General features: G+C 53.8%; 1 protein-coding gene across 20 annotated transcripts in view; it reads right to left on the minus strand.

Moving 5' to 3' along the window:
* PPP1R12B (protein phosphatase 1 regulatory subunit 12B) overlaps positions 1 to 20,550 on the minus strand; it is a 219,842-nt gene that overhangs the window by 36,933 nt on the left and 162,359 nt on the right. The gene's annotated exons all lie outside the window — the stretch shown is intronic.

A 20,550-nucleotide genomic window follows, 5' to 3' on the forward strand; every position in this document is an offset into this window, starting at 1 on the left:
ACTTAACCTCCATCGTCCCCCTTCCTCCCCCTGTCACTCAAACTGAGCGCAGTTCACCATCACCCGGACACCGCGTCTCAGTCTAAAGAGCTGACTCCATCCCTGCAGGGAAAGCACGGAGCGGGCCTGGAGAGCAGGGGCCGGGGCGGTGCGGGCTTGCCTGCGTGGTCCCGCTGGGGCGGGGGGCAGTAAAGGACAGTGACAGAGGCTGCGGGAGGACATCGAAGACCCTCCAGAGCGGAGCCTGAGAGTCGGCCCCGTGGGCAGCGACCGAGGAGAAGCCCCAGAACACAGGGCCTGAGGCCCCAGCCAATCTGCGCCCTTCGGAGGCCAGGAGCGGGGGTTCCCCTCTCGCCCGTGTTCTGGGAACAGCCCCTCTCTCCCTGCAAGCTCCCCCGTGGACACGGAGAGGCGCTCTCACTCCACTCTCGAGCCGGCTCTGAGCGGCTCGCCTGCCCATGGTGACACCATTTACTTTAGGAGAGGCCCGAGCCTTCTACGCAGCCTACAGGTTAAGACCAACGTCCCATGGCACGCGCTCTAGTCAGGACGTCTCAGGAGGAGCTTCTGTTTGAAGACGGCTGCTCTGCTGCCACTGAAAACAAACGCCTGACGGCCACTGAGGCCGGGCCGGGCTCTCCGGTGTGTCTGAGCTAGAGGCAAACGGCTCAGAGAAGGAATTACTTTGGCAGCTTTTATGGGCCAACTGGGGGCCACAGACATTGTGAATGGGGCCTGCAGCAGCAGAGACGTCAGAAACCAAAGCAAACAGAGAAAACAGAAAGTAAAAAGAAAGATGAGCCAGACGCACCATAATTTAAAAAATGCTCCACGACCAAGAAGCAGGCTCCTTCCGTTCGTACCTCCCGAATTCTCCCATAACAAGCTCATTGGTTGGGGCCTGTTTCTAATAAAAGAAGAGAGCGAGGAGCACGGCGAATTCAGATGGAAACCCTGGGGAGGGACGGGAACCCGGCTGGTTTTGATTTGTGAAATGTGGAGAGTTCTCAGAACACCAGAGACTGGCTAGGAAACCCCCCGCGAAAGCTTGTAACGTGAAGTTATCGGGAGTTCAGGAAGGCAGATAATTAAAACCAAACTCTTCTGACCAAGTTTAAAGTAAAATCTGAGCTCTGGAAGCTGGGCCCAAGGGAAAGGAGCGAACTGCGTCACGCGTCCACACCAAGACCAACGTGGGCCTGACCCTGCAGCGACGGGAAAGCCTCCTGGTAAACCTCCTGCTTCACTTCCGTGTTCCCCGGAGAGGCCCAGGCAGGGGCCGTGGGCGCTGCCCCGGGGTGCCCGAGCCCCGGGGAGCGCGGCTGTCGCTGTGGCGAGGACCCGCCGCAGACCTGGGCCCGACCCGGCCGCTACCTGAGCTCCGGAGACAGTCGCGCTCCGACGTTCTGAGTTCGACAACCCTTCCCTATACTCGTCTCAGACAGACTCCGGCTTCCTAAGCCTTGTGCCTGTGGGGTAGGGCAGCTTCATCACCCAAATGGTCGGGGCTCCTGGGAAACTTGGAAGGGCAGCCTAGCAGGCTCCAGCTCCGCAAAGGATCTTTCTGAGTCTGTACTGTTCCAGTAATATATCTGGGGACCCTGAACAATCTGGAGATACACGTGGGGGCCGGGGCGGTGGGGGGGGGGGGTATAAAAACTTTCACGATTTACACAGAGATGTGACAGCGGGGGACAGCAATGCTGAGGCCTGCGTGAGGTGCTTTCCCCCGTATCTAAAACATGAGCATTCCCTTAATACCGTCACACGTCCAAGTACATTCATTTTCTCTCGCTGCTGCCCCACCATCGGCCTGGCCGCGCCCTGCCAGGCTCTCACGGGCAGAACCGGGAGTCTGCCGGCTGGGCTCTCACCTGGAGGCTCGGGGAGAACCGCTGCCTGTGGCCGCCGGGGCTGCCCCTGATCCTGGAGGCCCCCGTGTCCATCCCCCCCTTCACGCAGTGACACGGGGGCCCCTTTCCACACTCCTCTGCCATCAGCCAAGAAAGCTCTCTGCGTGCAGGGCTGGTGACTGGATCAGGCCCACGTCTCCTAAGGTCGGTGATGCCCGGCACACGGTCGAGGGAGGACCACCTCATCACAGACACGGGCCCCGGAGCCCAGGCCAGGCCATCTCAACGAGCCATTTTAGAAAGTCCCACTTTAAAAAGACATGGTCTAGTTTACCTGTAACACCCTCGGAGCAAGCCATCCCCACAGTGCACGGCCAGCCAGCCGCCGCCGGGTGATTACAGACCTTCTGAATCAGAGTAATGCGGAAAGCAGCACTGATGCCGGGCAGGTGGGCATCCAGCCAGCAGCCGGAGGCGACTTCCAAGCCACATCCTAACAGTATTACAAGTGTTAAGTTGCATCGAACTTCATCTTAGTTTACTCCTTGATGTGTCTTTACCAAGTACTTAATACATATGGGGCAAAAAAAAACCAGGAAAGTCAAGAAATACAGTACTTATAATCCCATTTACACTGTAAACATTTCTGAAAAGCCTCACTGCCAGACCGTGACGACCCTGCCGATTTACTACCGCGCGTGGCAACAAGATGACCGAACGTTACTCACGTATTCTGGCCCATCTCATTATATTTCAAATGGTAGAAAGAGACCCATCTTTTGCTGTATCTGTAGATCACGCTGCCCGAACATTACTGGAATTTTACAGCTCTTATTTTCTATGCAGGCCTGTACCTTTTCTCTTTGGGTATTCCCAGCTTCTGAAGAATTTCTAGATTTGGGGGGGGAACTCACAAAATGTACTTATTGTAGAAGGAAATATCTGAACGTACTAAAGTTTCCCTGAAATATCCAAGGCAAGCCCTTTGTGCTTAAAGGTCATCTGTAAACCCCTATGATCCGTAAACACGCTTACAGACTGCGGCGTCTTCTCCAGGCGGCTTTCACACGCCAGGCGACGGTGACCGAGGACGACGGCTGCTCTAACGCGTGTGGCTCTAGCCAAGGGTCGAGCCACGCACATCCGACACACACCCTCGCTTGGTCTCAGGTCTGCACTGGCACGCACGGTGCACGAAGTTGCAGTAGCCCCTAACATCGCGCAGACAATTCCAAGCGCGGCCTGAGCGTGGCCCCCGGGGCCGTGAGGCTCTGCAGGGCAGTGGGGCCCCCGCCACCCCGTTAGGGCCGTCATCCTGCCTCCTCAGCATTCAGCTTTCCAGGCCCACAGCCTGGGAGGAGGTGGATTTTTTTACCTGGGAAACGTCACTGTCCAGCAGCCTATTTGGGTAGCACTTATTTTAATTTTATTCAGACTAGGCTGTGAATCAAAACCCTTGCCAAGGGGTTAGTGAGGCTCTCCAGACCTCACCTCTTAAGAGGAAACAGATACTCGGGACCTAAGTAGCCTAAGGAAAAACTTTTTCTGCTAAGTAAGTTCCACAAAAGGTTAGGGACTTCCTTTGTTCTTAGCTTTCTCTCTCTGTTCCCACAGAAACCAAAATATTAACTCACATATTTTAGAGCTGTTGACACACTAGCAAACTGCAACAAGCAGGGATCCGAAGCGCCTCGAGAACACCTGTGGCTATCAGCCCTCGCTACGGCAACGGGATTTCACAGCGCACGGCCAACGCCCTCCAGGGGGCCACGCAGGCCACGAGCGGAGACCAGAGCAGGGTCGGGCAGCGCACCCTTCCCCTGTGAGCGAGGGGGCCTCGGACAGTGTCCTCTGGGCGCAGAGCCCTTCTCTGGCGGGGGAAAGTTGAGCACAGCCACAAAACAATGACAGTCATCGCCTGAGTGCGTCAGACGCTAGGCTGTCTGGTACACACAGCAGATAAAAAGGGCTGCCAGAAAAGAAAGACCGGCGCTGTCTGGAGGTTTCCGGTCCTTCGTGGAAGGACGACCCTATGAAAAGCATCAGCCTGGAGTTAGAAACAGGGTGGTCGTGAAGAATGACGCGGTTCCGCATGACCTGTCCTGTGAGAAATCGGGCACTAGCTGGGACCTCATCAGTAGCCCAAGTGCCACTGGCAGCTCTGAAAGGTAAAGAACTGAAGCTTTCTTTGATTCTGCCACTAAATTTGACCTTTCATACCCCCTATGGACCTCGAGTCTTCGGATGCACAAGGTTCTTTGGATTTAGGGCGGCTAAACTGTACTCCCAGAGCAAAACTGGTGTTTTACAGTACAGGCCTTAGGGAGAGGAGACATGTGTTTGATTTTTGGCAGGTGAAAGATCCCTTAGGTAAGAGAAACCTCAGAAATTCAGGCTCTTCTAATTCAGAACTTGCTATAATGTAACAGGTCCTGAATTGAAGCATACCTTTGTACCATCTGCTTAAAAATTATTTTATAAATAAATTAATAGCGTAAAAAGATAAATGACCTTACCTAATGGATCTGTTTTTGAGCACTTAGAAAAATGGCTTTAGAGAACTAGTTACTAATACACCCGCTAAAAATGATTTTAGGTGACAACCTCCAAGGGTAGAGCAGATCTTTTCTCCTTCGCAACAGCTCTAACGTAGATACTTAGAAGTAACAAAACTATACCTACTTTTAAATGTTGCAAAATTCTGACTTTATCGAAATTGATTTGTCTCTTTCTAAATTATTCTGTGAACTTCTTCCTTCTTTACAATAGGTTTATTATCGCCACCTCTCTTTTCAAAACAGACTGAATGGTCGGGGTATCAGCAAGAACTCAGGAGCTATTTCACGGAGACGCAGCGGCTCCCCGGGCCGCTACACAGCTTAGCGCTGCCGGCTCCAGCATCTGCTGGCACCTGGGCTCAGACAACTACTACCTTCCCCGGCCTCAGCGTCCTCACGGGTAAAGGCGGGGCAATGGCGCCCGGGGCGGAAGGTTATCAGCGGGATGAAGCGGGAGTCGGGCGCCCGGCACAGCGCCCGGCACAGGTGACGCTCCATAAATACCAGTTCCCACCGCCCACTCCTCTCTGCCAGGGCCTGCTGGCTGCCAGAGGAATAAGCTCAAGCAAACTCTTCCACTCAAGTCCAGGCTTTTGACTGATTGTAGATTTTGATCATCCAGGCTAATGCCTACTTACCCTTTCTAACCCACAGGCATTTAAGGTCATTCTTTTACTGTCTGCATAGCGACACTCTCTGCCAGGTAACCAACCACGCGAGGTCGATCTTGGAAGTCCACAGGAGCTGTGACGCTCTGACACGAAGACGCTGCTTTCGCAAGGAAGCAGGCGGAGGTCAAAGTCTAGACACGCTTCCACGTCTTTACGCCGTCAGCTCACCGGGAGGACTCCTGCACTGTGACCCAATGAGGAGGCTGGGCTTTGGGCTGGGCTGGGGACCAAGCCCAGGTGTGGACAGCTGCCACCCCCCGAGTGACACACGGTCAGGACCAGAAACGAAAGGAGCAAAAGGCAGCTGGAAGCCAGCTCGAGCCGTCCCCCTCCATCTCCTGATTCGAATCGCCAGCTCCCCCACATATCACGAGGCTGAGGAAAAGGGGGAAGCAACGCTGCATAATCTGGGAACTGCTCAAGCGGGAAACGCTCTCCCCGGTGGCCCCACTGGCTGTACTGAAAACGAGAACCCCAACCTCTTGACCCAACTGACCCTCCATTTCTGGATTCTTTGGGGCTGAAGCTCATCACTGGAACATCAAGTTGACCACAATGCCTGCAGACGTACAGACAAGACTCAAGGCCTTCCGTCTTCCCTCACGTGACCCCGTGGTGACTGGAGAGGATCAGGCCGAGCGCGGGAAGAGCCTTCTAACCTCTCGCTGTTTCTCCCCAAGGCTTTTTTCTCAGCTCGTTCCTCACGTGACATCTACTCCTCGGTTTTCATCATAAATATCAGTATTTTCAGCCCATTATTTTCTTCCGAGCTTCGGACCAACTACGTTCTGGTGTCAGTTCCGAACCTCCTGAAGTCCCTCTGACTCGGCACAACCAACCCAGCGTGAGGCGCCTCCACGCCCGGCACCCTCTGCTTCCCGCCCTGCCCGCCGCCCAAATCAGAGGCCTGACAGTCGCCCTGGCCCCGGCCCGCTCACGGGCTCACCCCGCCCCAGCCCACTTCTAAACAGCTGGACGGTCCTCCGACCACCGCACGGCGCCTGCGCCCAGGCCGTCGCTTCTCCCCGGAGGGCCGGCCTTACCCCCGCGCCCGCCGGCAGTCCAGCCTTCAGCTGCCGGAGCGATTTCTCTAACAAGCAAACAGCTCTGGTCACGGCAACCTGACCCCAACCTTGCAGTCCTTCACCCACAGGCCAGCCTCCAAATCCCTGGAACGACATGCCAAGCCCAACAGGAACCGGCCCCCGTGCGTCTCCAGCTGAGCTTCCGATTACACTCCTCATTCAGCCCCCAAATCATACCTTCGGTCCCAGCCACACCGACCTGCAGCTCTCAGAGTACTACTCCACTTCTCGCGTCTTTTTCCCACCTTGGTAATGCGTTGCTTGCTCTTACTGTCCGTTCAACAGCCTAATGGCATCTCCCGCTTGACTGGTCTCCTAAAACAAGGCACCTGGGCCCACATACCTTTATTAGAAGACTCACTTCCCTTTGTTGTAACCCTGGAGTTCCCTTCTCATTTCCCCCGTTAGACCGCTGGCTCGCTGAGGGCAGGGACGGTGTCTTTCGTCTCTCGATTCCAGATCTAGTACGGGCCTCCGTACGCAGCAGACGCTCAGGGATGGTTAATCGTGGGAGGATCTGGAACAGGGTGGGCGGCCCTGGTGTTCGTTTGCCATGGAGCCAGTGTCTGGTGAACAAGCCCCTCCTCCGTGGCTGACCCGGCCCGGCGTCCACCTAGGATTCATGGGACTGTTCCCCGTGGGGAACTGCTTTCATTCCTACAGGTTCTACGACATTGCTTAGGAAGAGTCCTTGCGAAAGAGTTACTGCTTACTGACTTTTCTTGAGTGGAATTAAAAAAACCCAACCCAACCCAACCCAACCCAACCCAATACACTAGTGGTTTTACTTAGAGAGAAAAAAAAATGGTTAACAGCTTGCACCCTTAGTTAGTATTATTCACCCAGACAAATGCTTCTCACCCCCTTTCAACGGATTATAAAGGAGTAAAAAATGGATTCCAGATTGGAAATGCGAGAGCAGGATGAGAGGAACAAAGGATAAAGGAACAGCCTAAAAGCTGTCCGGTGCCACAGGAGAGGGCACAAAGGAGGGAAAGACGCGGACTCCACACCAGCGCCTGGAAGGGAAGAGCGCCTCGTGGGTGAGCTCTTGAGAGCGGCGATCCTCCGTCCCCTGACTTTCTACCAAATGTACCCTCATTAGTTTGTAGAGCTGGTTATAAAACAAAACAAGCTGGCAAATTTTCCCCTTCATTTACGTTAACAGCTGGGGTGAAAAGCATAATGTAAAATCTGTGTATTTTCTCCTGAGATGTAAGTGCTAAAGGAGTAACAATCCAGGTTACATGGGAAAAATGCTACTGATCTTGGTTTATAGATGCAGGCCGAATCCTGTTATCATAAATACCAAACAATTCAAAGAAAATCTGTCTGTTTAAAAGATTCCCAGGGTTCAGCTGATGTCCCACGTACTTCAAAACTATGCAGTAAGTACAACAAATAGCAACTAAGCACTATAAGTTGGACATTCTCAAGTAGTCTGTTATCTTTCGATATGCCCTGTATTGAAGAATATTTTGTTAAACTAGCAAATAATAATTTGAGGATACTGACCAGTGATTACCTGGCTCCTGCTTTCAAGATGATTTTAAAATGCTAAACCATCTAAATTGACTAGTTTTTAAGTTAACAGAATTTATAAACTCGAGACCCAATAATATTCACAGTGATTAAGGAGCAGGAAAGAGCTAGAGGCATCTAATATGTTTGTAGTTCAGAATTATTATTTTTTTTATGTTGGAAAATTGCATCAAAAGGAAGCTTTTACGCAAACGTGTGAGCCTGGCACCTCGTGGAGTGGCTCACGGCGTTGAGGAGAGGCTGAGCCTTCAAAGCTTCACCAGTAAATACCAGTCACGAGGGTGAGAAATCAGAGACGAGCAGGTCTGTCACTCAGGGAGCACCCCCTCCCCCACACCCCCCAATTTTTAGAGACAAAGAGACGCTGGGCTAGTGTGAACCTCGTGTGATAATCAAAAGAATTGTTTAAACAAAGGATTTCACTCTCGGGGTCAGCAGAGCCCAAAACAGCTTTAGTGGGTTATGAGGGGTGGGCGGTGGACGTCTTCCTTACGGAGGGAGGGGTGGATTTTAAAACGATGTTTAATAGTGTAATCTTGTGTTCGGAGAATGACAGATTTTTTTTTTTAATTTTTAAACTAGAAACTAGAGAAAGTAAACAAAATCCTCGGCTGGTGAGGACACATAGTGTCTTTCTCATGTAAGTGATTATTTCATTAGGGAGGATATGAGTTGCACAATCTCTAGGCAAACATTAGGTTATCACATTATTTTAAAAGGGTCATGGTTTTACCAAGTACAGAAACACTGGATTACATAATATTAAAAGTATTGGATGCTGCTGGGAGTTTAAAGGCAGATAAGACAGCTTCGGTTTTCCAATTACTGGAAAATCATGCTAGCACTTGTTTTCTCAAGTTAGAAATAACCCAGAAGAGCTGCAGTTTACAGGCTGCCCTTTCTGCTTCCTGAACGTCTAAGAGCGAGGTGTCCAATAGCCATTACTGTAAAACTCCCTTTGAGGACGCTTTCCTCACATGGAAGCACTCACTGCTCAGCCCTTTTGACAACACTATCTCTCCTGGTGTGTGCTTCGACCCTCTGAGTGACAGCACGGGCTCCGGAAGCGACGGCTCCTCAGCCGTGCGCGACCTCTAACAGGACGGCGCGGGCAGGAGCCCTCGGGTTCCGTGAGGACGGAGAGAGCTGTTCCCAGCAGACGCACCCCAGCACCGGCGCTGCGAGAGGCCCAGGCGTTTCTGCCCCTAAGGGGGCTCCCTGTCTGCAGACATAGCTCCCCCATTTCAGCTTCCTGCGTCCCCACCGCGTCCAGAGCTGGCCAAGCTCTTAACCGTCCGGGTTGACCCTGGAGCGTCCTTAACCTTCCAATATATTTGACGTGTGCTCCGGTGCTGCTGACGAGGAGGGTCGGACCGGACTCCGCTCTCGCTGGTGAGGATGCTACGGAAGGGACCGCTCCTCTGCGTCCCTCAGTGTCCTCACCTGTGACAAGGGGACGGCGACACCCGCCTTGTAGGTGCCTGAGGATTACTCAAGGCGGTGAAAGTCTCAGGCCTGGGATGTGTTAGGTATTTTGGATAGAATGCTTGTGTTTTTATTGGCATTAGGTGCTCAGAAGTCTGCCCCAGCCTGTCCTGCAGTGACATCTGTATCACACGGTGCAGGTATAACCCCGCATCTGTCCTGAAGCAGCGTCAGGAGGCAGGTAAGACACCACCACCACCCGACGCCCAGACCAGCTCTCAGAGAGCCCGCGAGCCCGCCAGCGCACGAGACGGGACGGGACGGGACGAGACGAGACGGGACGAGACGGGACTCCTAGGAGGTGCATCTTGGTTTTCTAACCCATCCCAGGGGTCAGCAGCCCGAGTCAGTCCGTGTGTCTGCCACTGTCTCCAACACTACAGTGGAGTGGGAGCCGTCTCTGCAGCACAGGCCCAGGCTGTCTGGACTCCGGGAGCTACAGACGGAGCTGAGGTGACGGCGGGAACCCGCGGACACGGGCACTGAACCTGGGAAGCAGCTCGTCACGCAAGCCGCTGCATTTCAGTTCCTATTATCCAAATCCTCAAGTTCTCTCCCACCGCGGCCTCTGCCTAAAGAGTCGGGGGTAGGGGGAACGGTGGCCCGGGGACTGGGACGAGAAAGCAGCGCCCCTCCGGGGAGGACACGGGTTCACCCAGGAAGGGAAAAGGGGGCAGCCCTGCTCCAGGAGCCAGGGCTACGGGGCTCAGCGAGGCTGACGAGCGCTCCTCACACCACGAGGCACCCCCGGTGCCGCCAAGAGGGAAGGGAACCAGGGCACGCTCCGTCCCGGGGACCCAGCCCGGCAGCTGTGTGCGCGGCGGGGGAGCGCGCCCCCTGAGAGCGCAGCCCAGGCCACGTGCCAGGCGGCTGCCACGGCCACGACGGCGATACGCACACGGGAGAGACCCCGTGGTCCCTCGCACTGGGAGACAGACGCTGAACATGGCGTGAAGCCGCTTAGAAGAGCCCAGGGCTTCTTCAGGCTTCCTCTCCAAATAAGGGAGCTGCGGCCGTCCTGCTCCCCAGCACAGATGCCCCCGCTCCCCGAGGAGGGGCTGCCGCCCCACCCCGCTCCCAGCAGGACCCTCGGCAGCACGGCGGGCCTCTGCCGGCCTCCCACGGGGGACACGTGGATCCACGTGTAATCCACGTCCACAGAGACACTCGCTAGAGAGGCCGGACCTGCCTGGGGCGCTGCAAACACCCCCAGAGCGGGCCGTCCACAGCCGGGAGGTGCTTCTGTGGCTTTTTAAGCGCAAACTTTCCTGACGGTCAAGGAGGAGTAGGGTCCCAGTGTCCAGAACGCCTGCCCGTCCTGTTCTCTCTCTATCACTCACAGACACACAGGATCGCAAAGACGCCCCCGCGTGTACACGCCTGCACAAATGCACGTGCAGAACCTGCACACGCAGGGCCTACACGGGCCTGAGGTCACTGAACGTGGCTCCGCAGCCACCGGGAGCTGCTTCTCCTGAAACACTGTATTGACCCATAAAACACAAGAAAGGGACCAAACGCACCGCGTAAATCAGAGAAAGCCCGTAAGACACGGTAAGGGGGCCTCCACGCTCTTCCCGTCGAGCATTTCACAACTGGCGCTGACAAGCTGAAAGACAGAAGCTGTGCCAGGCACTCAGGCCCGCTTTCACCTGCGATGCCGTTAAGAGCCAGGAACAGGAACCTCCCGCAGAACAGCTCCCGGCGGGGCCTCCGTCTCCCTGGCTGGCTGGCTCCACACGTCCTGAACCCCCGGACCCTCAGGGCCCGGCCTCACAGCCCGCCCCCAACAGACCGCGGGCGGAAGGAGGGCCGCTTACTCGGAGCGTCTTGGCCGTCGCGGAGGGCGAGCCTGGGGGCGAGTCCGACCGAGCCGTCCCGCTCCGAGCGAGGTCCTTGCCTCGGCCGTGCAGGGAGGACATGGCCCCTCGGGGGCGGAGCCGGCGGGGCACCCCCAGAGCCCGCCCGTGAGCTGAACTGGATCAAGGGCAGAAGCCACCCAGTCCGTGAGTCCACAGGCACACGGGCGCCGAGGCGCGTCTCAGTCCGGCTCCAGCACAGGCGCCGGGCTGGGCCCCGCCGCCAACCCAGCCCCACAGGACCTGGGTCCCGATTCCGGGACAGCAGGTCACGCCCCGAAGGAGACGACCTCAGATCCCCCGGAGGACGAGCCTACGAACAGCTCCTGTCTCTTCATCCGGAGGGAAGACACGCAAATCCTCTGGACACCATGCTGCCTCCCCGGAGCTGGGCTCCAGGGCTGAGCGGGGTCTGGAAGTGCCCCTGTGACCAACCGCCGTGATAAATGCAGCTTAAACAACTTAAAAACAAAAACCAAGGAACGACACATAAGTAAGGTACTAAGAGTTCAGGAGAAGGAAGCAGTCTCAGGAAGCCGGAGGAGCTGCTCTCACATATAAACACGCAGCCCCACAAGCTCCCGCCCTCCGACTCTGACATTCCAAAGCCTATTCGCTCCGCGAGGAATGCTGGACACGGGCCAAGCGCAAAGATGCACTTTCCGCTCAGAATCCGGGTCGCCACTTGCAGGAGGAGAGGAAAGCCCGCCGGCCGCTGGGAACTCAGGGGGGGCCCCTGGGGGCTCAGGGACCAAGCCACCACCCCTGGCACCCACCCCCTCGGCCAGCTTCTCAGACGCTTCTCCACGTGGGAGAGCGGGGACTTTTCCACGTCTGGGTCCCTAAGTAACAAAGCCCAGACAGACACATCAGTCAAAGCACCTTCGGCCCTTTTATGTCCAAGTTTAACAACACGTCATTCCTGCCGCCCCACGAGGAAGCTGCAAGTTGAAACTCCGGCCACGGCACAGGAAGCGCTCCGTACACAAGAGACCTGGATGGCAGAGCCTCCGAGTACAGTGCTTAGCAGAGTTTTACAAAATGCCATAATCAGGAGGATTGAGACGGGGCAGGGGGCCAGGCGAGGGGAGAGAGAGGAGGGTCAGAAATAAGGAGAGAACAGAGACAGGGGAACTGACTGCACGACCGCAGAGAACGTCAAGAGTTAAAAAGAAAGGAATTTATTTGCTTGGTGTCGAAGGATTTTGGATTTGGCCTTGAAACATCTCAAGTTTAATCTTTTGCACTCTGTGTCACCACTACCCTATCCAACACTTCTAGGCCAAATGCTTTCTAAGCAGATGGGTTTATCCCCAAAGTAACAACTCACTTCTCTCTGGGATCTTGGAAACGCTATCCTGCCCTCCTTTCCCCACATGAAATTGATACTTTCTCCTTCATATCTTCCCAGCAAGCCACTCTTTTCCCTCCAACTGTCTTGATATCTTCTTTATTCTTATGACCAATGTGTGAAACTGAATCAAGGGAAATGGGGTTGGTCTGAAGAACACAGGTTGAAAAGTTTACGAAGGGGTCCTGATTCAATTCTAATCTAAAAATCTCCTTAGGAGGACTGATGAATTCTACCACAAACCACAATCATACCGCGTCTAAAAGGCCAGTTATCTTGGGGGTTCAGATCTATGAATCTTATGTTCTAAATCCTACTTACGGGGCATTCCCTGGTGGTCCAGTGGATAGGACTTGGTCCATTTGCTGCCGAGGGCCTGGGTTCGATCCCTGGTCCGGGAACTAAGACCCCGCTTGCTGCGTGGTGTGGCTGAATTAAACAACATACACTCAAAACCCTACCTTGTGGCTACTCCCATCTGTAAGGGTGAGTTCTTCTCTATGAGACCCCTTCACTTGGAAGAGAAATACTGACGTAACATCCCCACGGCGAGACTGGCTCCGGGAAGGCTGGGGCGAGGAGGACAAGCAGCTCGCGACCCGACGGCAGGAACGACGCCGACAAGCACGGTGTCCGGGCTGTCTCTGTGCGGCGTGTGCCGTGATTTCACTCCCCGTGGGCAATGGGGGAAGGGATGTAACCGCCTGCTTAGCTGCTCTTTGTTTCTCTGCACCTCTCACGTCTGCTCCTGGGCGGCACCGACAACGGCAAAGCCCTTCAAGTTGTAGAGTGTTTCAGCGCGCGCGCTCTCACCTGGCGCTCTCACCTGTGCTCAAAAGCCCTATCGTCTTACAGGCGAGGGGACAAGCTCTCCGGGGCCGCGAGCCGGGGCAGAAGACACACGGCCAGTAAGAGGGCACAGAACACAACGGCCCCTCGAAGGGTCTGAAAAGACCGGCCAATTCACATCCTCCAGGGAGATGCTGCCTATTTGAGACACTCACAGGAACACGTCAGAAACTGAGGAACAGAGAAAAATTCTCCAGCAAGTTAGACCTAAGCTCTTTCTTTTGTTCCCTTGTTCTTTTATATATTTAGCTTTTTTTCTCCAACAGGCACTTGTGGTTTCCTTTCTCACTGAAGAGACATTAACTCCCCCGAGAACATCAAAGTGGCCTTCACATCCCCGTGAAGGTAGACGTGAGTGCAAGTGTCTGTGGCCACAGGCTTGTGCCTTCTGGGTGTGTCATAATCTAGTTTCCAGGCAGGACCACGTTTCCGGCCCCACTCCCACGTCAGGGAGCCAGAGACGAAAGCAATCTGCGTTTTCCTCCACGCTGGCCTGGCACAGAGTATGACACTCTGACCTGGGCACACACGTTGCAGCCGAGGCGGCTGCTTAATCGGACAAGCAGCAAAGAATAACAAAGAATCGCCCTCTTCTTTTCTCCCCAGTTGAGGGTCCGGTATCGTCTTTCTAAAGTTAAGGCCTAGTAACCAAGGAGCCTGGTAAACAAACCCCCCAGAGTGAGAGCTACGCGAACAGCCATCTGTTTGGGAAAAAGCCTATTTCCGACAGGCAGGAGAGAACGCTGGGTTCGTGTTGGGTTTCTTCCAGGTAAGGTAGAGAAAAAACTTCCTACACTTCGGGCTGCTCTTTGTTATAACTGAATGAAGAGTCCCGGGCAGACAGCTCAACAGAATCTCCAATAAACGTACGACCCAGCAGACACACGGGTTCTCCCAAAGTCTCCTCCAGTGGGGTCTTCTAAGTATGGAAATTAATGAGTCAGTTGAGTAATTTCTAACTTTTCCTCTTATATTTTAAATCAAGAAAGTTAAATGTTATGGTTTAAGAGTGATGATGTTTGGTAAAATGTCCCCCAGTGAGGACCCCCAAAGCGTCAGTACACCAGCAACACTGCCCTGCGGTTCGGGAAGGGTGTGGGCTTTGAGGTCAGGTAGCCTGCGCTGAAATCCAACCCCTACTTAACTGTCTGACGTGATCAAAATGCTTTACCCTCACTGAATCTTATTCGGCTCACTTCAAAAATGGTAAAATAATGCCCGTCTTGCAGTTATTCTATAATTTAGGCCTAATGCCTATGCAGTGCCGAGCACATGGAGGTGCTCAATACAGGGGACTTATCACCAAAGTGCCAATCAACACGCACACGCACACGCATCTAGAAAACACACGCTAGGATCTAAATGAAAATCTGAAGCAAAGAGCTCAGATTACGGTTAGTAAACAGCTACTGAATGAAGACAGAACCTCCTTTCCAAATGCTTTAGGGAAGAACCTACCTTGTTCCCTCCTTCCCAATCCCCTTTCTTGGAAGGCAATGCCCTAGTGTAAGGGAAGGTGCAGCCATGAGGCAGGAGCCCGGTCTAGTCAGGGGCCTGAAGACAGTGGGGGTTCGGGCTGGGGTTCGGGGTTAGGAAGCAATAGGCTCTGCACTGGTGGAGGAGCCTTTGCACAGCCAGTGCCCAGATCACTGTTTCTAAATGTCACTCTCTGCCAATGGCAATGGGGTTCCCTGGAGAAATGGCTGTTGATTCCAGAGTTGGGGAGGAAAGCAAATGAGCCTGGGCCTCTTGTGTCAGGAAGAAGAAGCGCGCTCAGACGAGGATGGGGGTGTGACAGAAGGACACACAGACCTGATTAAAAAGCCAAACCTGGGACAGTCAGATCATCAAAATAAATAAGAGTAACAAGTAAAAACCACTGAAGGAGGGCTTCTCTGGTGGCACAGTGGTTGGGAATCTGCCCGCCAATGCAGGGGACGCGGGTTCGAGCCCTGGTCCGGGACGATCCCACACGCCGCGGAGTAACTAAGCCCGTGCGCCACAACTACTGAGCCTGCGCGTCCGGAGCCTGCGCTCCACAGCAGGAGAGGCCGCGACAGTGAGAGGCCCGCGCCCCGCCATGAAGAGTGGCCCCCGCTCACCGCAACTGGAGAAAGCCCTCGCTCAGAAACGAAGACTCAACGCTGCCAAAAATAAAAAAAGAAAAACCAAAACCCACTGAGGGAAACAGGAATTCATAAGCACACTCTAACACAAGTAAGGGAATGACAAAACCGAGGAGGAGAGAAAGCTCTTCCTTACACTAGAATGCCTACCAATGAATGTAAAAGGAGTAATCAAATTAGATAGAAATCTCCATTTGGGAAATGTCACTGGAAAAATCAGTTCAAGAAAGAAACATTAATGGATGCCAAAACTAGCGGGTAAAAGCAGGATGAGAAGCTGGATTTGGGGTCATCTCAAAGTACCACCTCATAAAGTGCTGATCACTAAGGAAGAAAATGGGCCTTTCCTGTGGCGACACCGTCCTGACCAAGGGACTCAGGGTCAGTGCCCCCAGGAGTGGACAGACCGTCAGGGCAGAAAGACAAGAGCCAAGTGTCACTTCTCAGACGTGTAAAACATGCACAAACAGGCCTGCTTCTGAGGCAAAGCGGCCCACGCCCAGGAGTACACGCAGGCCTCTCGCCTTATAAATAAATGCCAAGGTCGGGAGAAGCCAGGCGAGGGGAAGGTCAGCCTGGACCCTTCCGCCACGGAGGGCGTCACTGGGACAAGCGGTGATGTTCTAACGTGGCCTCTGGGTGAGAGGTTTACAGTTCTTTGTACTATTCTTGAAACACTGCTACAGATTCGCAATTGTTTCAAAGTAAAAGGTGAAAACAGCCCACTTCTCCCATCACACTAGAGTGTGCTCAGCGCCAGCGAGGTGGCTTCTTGGAAGCCCCGAGGGCTTCGGGGAGCCGGGTCTCGTCGCAGAGGGATTCGGCCACAGGCTCAGCAGAGAACCCGGCTCGTGAACGGACGCAGGTGCCGTCTCGCAGGCAGAGGAGCTCCGCGTGCGCTCCGGGGCGGAGGGGCGCTCCCGGCGCACGACCCCTTCCGTGCGTCCCGGGTCGCAGTCAAACAGCTCGAGAGACACAACTGCAGCCAGTGCAAGTCCTTTCCCAGTGAGAAGGGCACGGCGGTTCCCAGTCCCCGAGTTACCAAACTGGCAAAGGATGCGTACTCTGAACCAGATTCCTCCCAGTGCCACAGCGCTGGGTCAGGAGGATCTGAAAACACTACGGAAGTCACTACTCTTTAAACAAAATCTGGGGTCTGGCAGACAAATACCATCACAAGTCAGGAGGGGAAGCTTTTTTATTATGGTGGCTACAATTCCCAGAATCGCCACTGTGTCAGATGGTCAGCATTTCACCACACAGACACTCAGGCCATCCACGCGGACCCCGCACGTGCCCTGCGGCCGAGGGCACGAACGGAGACTCCTCGCGTGTCCCGGAAGGGCTTCGGCAGAGGAACCAGCACAGCCCTTCCAGCGTCTCGAGAAAGGAACATCTGGGATTCCAGCTCACTTTCTCCTAAACGAAGGACGTGATCCCCGCCCTCCCCAGTGAGCTGACAATTCCAGATCGGCTGTGTGCATCACCAGAGGGAGAGCAGGCGGCAGCCGCCTCTGTCTTCAGGATCCGTGAGCGGATGACATTTGCGGCGTCAAACGCGACAGGGTTATTACACCCACAGAAGAACACTTTACGCTGCCACTCAACAGAGACCACTAGCCTGCAGAAGGGGTCCTGATATTTACCCAGACTAGATCAAAGTGCTTAAATACACATATATTAAAAAACCTTCATCTAGTAAAGATTTTGAGTAAGACAAAGACGGAAGGGTATTTAAGGGAGGAGAGGAGCTGAAGGCACAGGTGAAACAACAGACAACCTGTCTAACAGACAGGTTAGAAAGAATATTTACTCTTTGGTTCATGGCCAAACTAATTTTTTAATTCCTGAGGGTAGAATATACAAACATAAATGTGTATGCATAGGAAGAGGGTGGGTATACCGGCAAAACTGTATATCAAATACGAACAACTGCTAAAAATAATCCTCATAATTAGATTGTAAAACCCAAAGAGACTTCATTTTATCGTGCTACATGCAACCTCTAGGAATTGGTGGCTTTCAAAATTAAAGTTATCTGAAACTAGCTTCACCATCTCACATGGTCCCCATCTACATCTTTCAAGTTCTTTTGTTACAATAAAGAACACAGGACTGCAGAATAAAGTTCTGGAGTGCTCTGGCCAAGGGGGTCAGAAAAGAGCCTCCTGTTAGCACTTGTGAGCGTGGCAGCTGAGCCTAAGCAGGAGACATTTAAGTCAATAAGCAAATGTTGTAAGACTTTAGCCAGAAGTGGAAGGCCGAGATTTTTCTGAAGGTCCCTAACCTGAAACCCAATCATCTAGAACTGCAATGTTTCAGGTTGTTTTTTGTTTTTTTTTTTGCGGGGGGGTGGGGCACAAAGCCAACAGAATGCGTTATCATTGCCCATTTCTTCAGATACAGAGGGGAGGAAAGTTCCTTCTGCAAGGGGAGCATGGCTTCCAACAAGGTCTTCAAGGCCCCAACGGAGTTTGTCAAAAGTTTGGCAGACATTACCCAGTATTTCAAAAATGCTGCTGCTGCTTCCTGCAAATCAATTGTTTGGGGTAACTAGGTTATAAACTTCTGAGAAGACACAATATACAATATTTTAGTTCAGATTTAGGGAAGAAGGTAATGAGTCAAGTATTAACAATTAAGAACTATAAATAGTTCAAGATCCCTGTTCCTCCTTTTGGAACTAAGAGTTTGCAATAGAACAATCATTTTCAGGCCTATTTAGGAATATAAGGGCCAAATAAAATGTCTTTATTTTTAACCGTCAACTGACCCTTTCCTTCCTTCAATGCATCAAACACTACTGAGCGCTAACCCACCAAACTTACCGAACAGACAAGCTCTGTCCATTTCAAGGAGACCGTCGGCGGCAGCACAGGGCCCAGCCCGGAGAGGCGCTTTCATCCCTGGGCGCCTTGAGGGGCACGAGCCCCGGGGCGGGGGGGGCGGGGGAGGAGCTCTGAAGGGAGCAGCAGGTTCTCTGCCACTTGTCCCCTCTCCCCCGTCTTAGCCCTCAGCCTTATCTGCGGGAGGTGAAGCTCTCCCCTCATCCGGGGGGCGGGGGACAGTGGTGACAACTCAAGTCCAGCGACTCTTGCACAGACGCTCCTGAGTGAGGAGGACGTGTCAGCGGCCTCACCACAAAGCCACCCTCCGACCCTCAACTGCTCCTGTGAAACGAAGCCTTCCCGAGAGAAGAGTCAGTCTGCGTTCCACACATAAGGACACGCAGAGCAAAGAAGCCATGCAGTTCTTTCCACTAAATGAAGGGCTTTGGACACGTGCCCTTTGTGAAAAAGCAACAAAAGCTAAAAATCAGAGCAACAGAGCGCACCCGCTACAAGGACGTGAGAGCCCTGAGGCCAGGCGGGCGCGGGGAGGGCCTGTGCGCCGCCGGGCGGGAGCCGACCACCACCAGGGGCTCCCGCGCTCTCGCACACACACGAACAGCCACGCCCCAGTGTCACCGACGCTTAAATCCCAGAAACCCACTGCAGGGTAAGGGGTTATACAGGCCTCTCAAGAAAATCTTTCTGCAAGCCTGTCCTAGAACTGGTTTATGGGTTTAGTTCTGCAAGTAAATTTAAATTTAGGGGCTTCTCTGGTGGCGCAGTGGTTGGGGGTCCGCCTGCCGATGCAGGGGATGCGGGTTCGTGCCCCGGTCCGGGAAGATCCCATGTGCCGTGGCGCGGCTGGGCCCGTGAGCCACGGCCGCTGAGCCTGCGCGTCCGGAGCCTGTGCTCCGCAACGGGAGAGGCCACAACGGCGAGAGGCCCGCGTACTGCAAAAAAAAAATAAATAAATAAAATTAAAAAATTTAAATTTAGCACCAGCTAAAAGAGGCAAAACAGAAGTGGAAAGCTACCCCCTTTGCATGTGAGTAACTCACAGCAGCTTTTCCCCGCTGCCTCTTGTCTTTGGCCACACAGGGCAGAACAGCGGAGAGTCAGAACGGGCGGCGCAGAACCTCAGCAGAGGCTCTCAGGGGTGGAGGTGGGAGTGGAGGCGAGACCTCCACAGGGTCCCCTGGAAGTATGTGGGGACACGGTGCCCGGGACGACTGGCGCGAGCGGTCAGCGCCCGGGGGGGCAGGGTCGGGAATGCCGACGCCAGACTATGTTCCAGACAGGCCGGCACAATAAAGAAGTACTCCGCCAGAACGCTCCCGGAGCCTCGACGACAAGCACTCCGCCAGACGCTCCCGGAGCCTCGACGACAAGCACTCCGCCAGACGCTCCCGGAGCCTCCACGACGAGTACTCCGCCAGAACGCTCCCGGAGCCTCGACGACAAGCACTCCGCCGGAACGCTCCCGGAGCCTCGATGACAAGCACTCCGCCGGAACGCTCCCGGAGCCTCGACGACAAGCACTCCGCCAGAACGCTCCCGGAGCCTCGACGACAAGCACTCCGCCAGAACGCTCCCGGAGCCTCGACGACAAGCACTCCGCCGGAACGTTCCCGGAGCCTCCACGACAAGCACTCCGCCGGAACGCTCCCGGAGCCTCCACGACAAGCACTCCGCCGGAACGCTCCCAGAGCCTCGACGACAAGTACTCCGCCAGAACGCTCCCGGAGCCTCGACGACAAGCACTCCGCCGGAACGCTCCCGGAGCCTCGACGACAAGTACTCCGCCAGAACGCTCCCAGAGCCTCGACGACAAGTACTCGGCCAGACGCTCCCAGAGCCTCCACGAGAAACAAACGCTTGAATTGATCGGAAACACTAACAGGGCAAATTAAGATCTTCAGCTTACAAAGTAGCCAAGAGGGCTCTCTATAGGTTACATGGCTGCTTAAACACTGGATGAGTAGAGAAAAAGAGTATGACTTATCTGAACCTTCTGTTAAAGCTATAACTCTTCAGTGAAGTTCAGAGTTATTCCATAAAGTTGTTTATCTCACTAAATTGTTTTAAAAAGTCAAGGAGAAAGATGCAGAATAATACCACATTTTTATAGTACCATATAATATTTAATTACATTTTAGAGTAACGTTTAAAAGAAACCCGTTTAACGCGTGCAGATATTTGTGATATTTAGACTGTGCTTACAATCAGTATGTCAGGCGAAACATACTACCATCGAGGGGCGCTGTACCTAAACTTTAGGCTCAAGTGTTTGGATGAAGATGAAACCTACAACTTAAAAGTTATAAAGTCAGAGAACCACAT

Source organism: Kogia breviceps, chromosome 1 (genome assembly GCF_026419965.1).
Source record: "Kogia breviceps isolate mKogBre1 chromosome 1, mKogBre1 haplotype 1, whole genome shotgun sequence".
In the NCBI taxonomy this organism is placed as follows: domain Eukaryota; kingdom Metazoa; phylum Chordata; class Mammalia; order Artiodactyla; family Physeteridae; genus Kogia; species Kogia breviceps.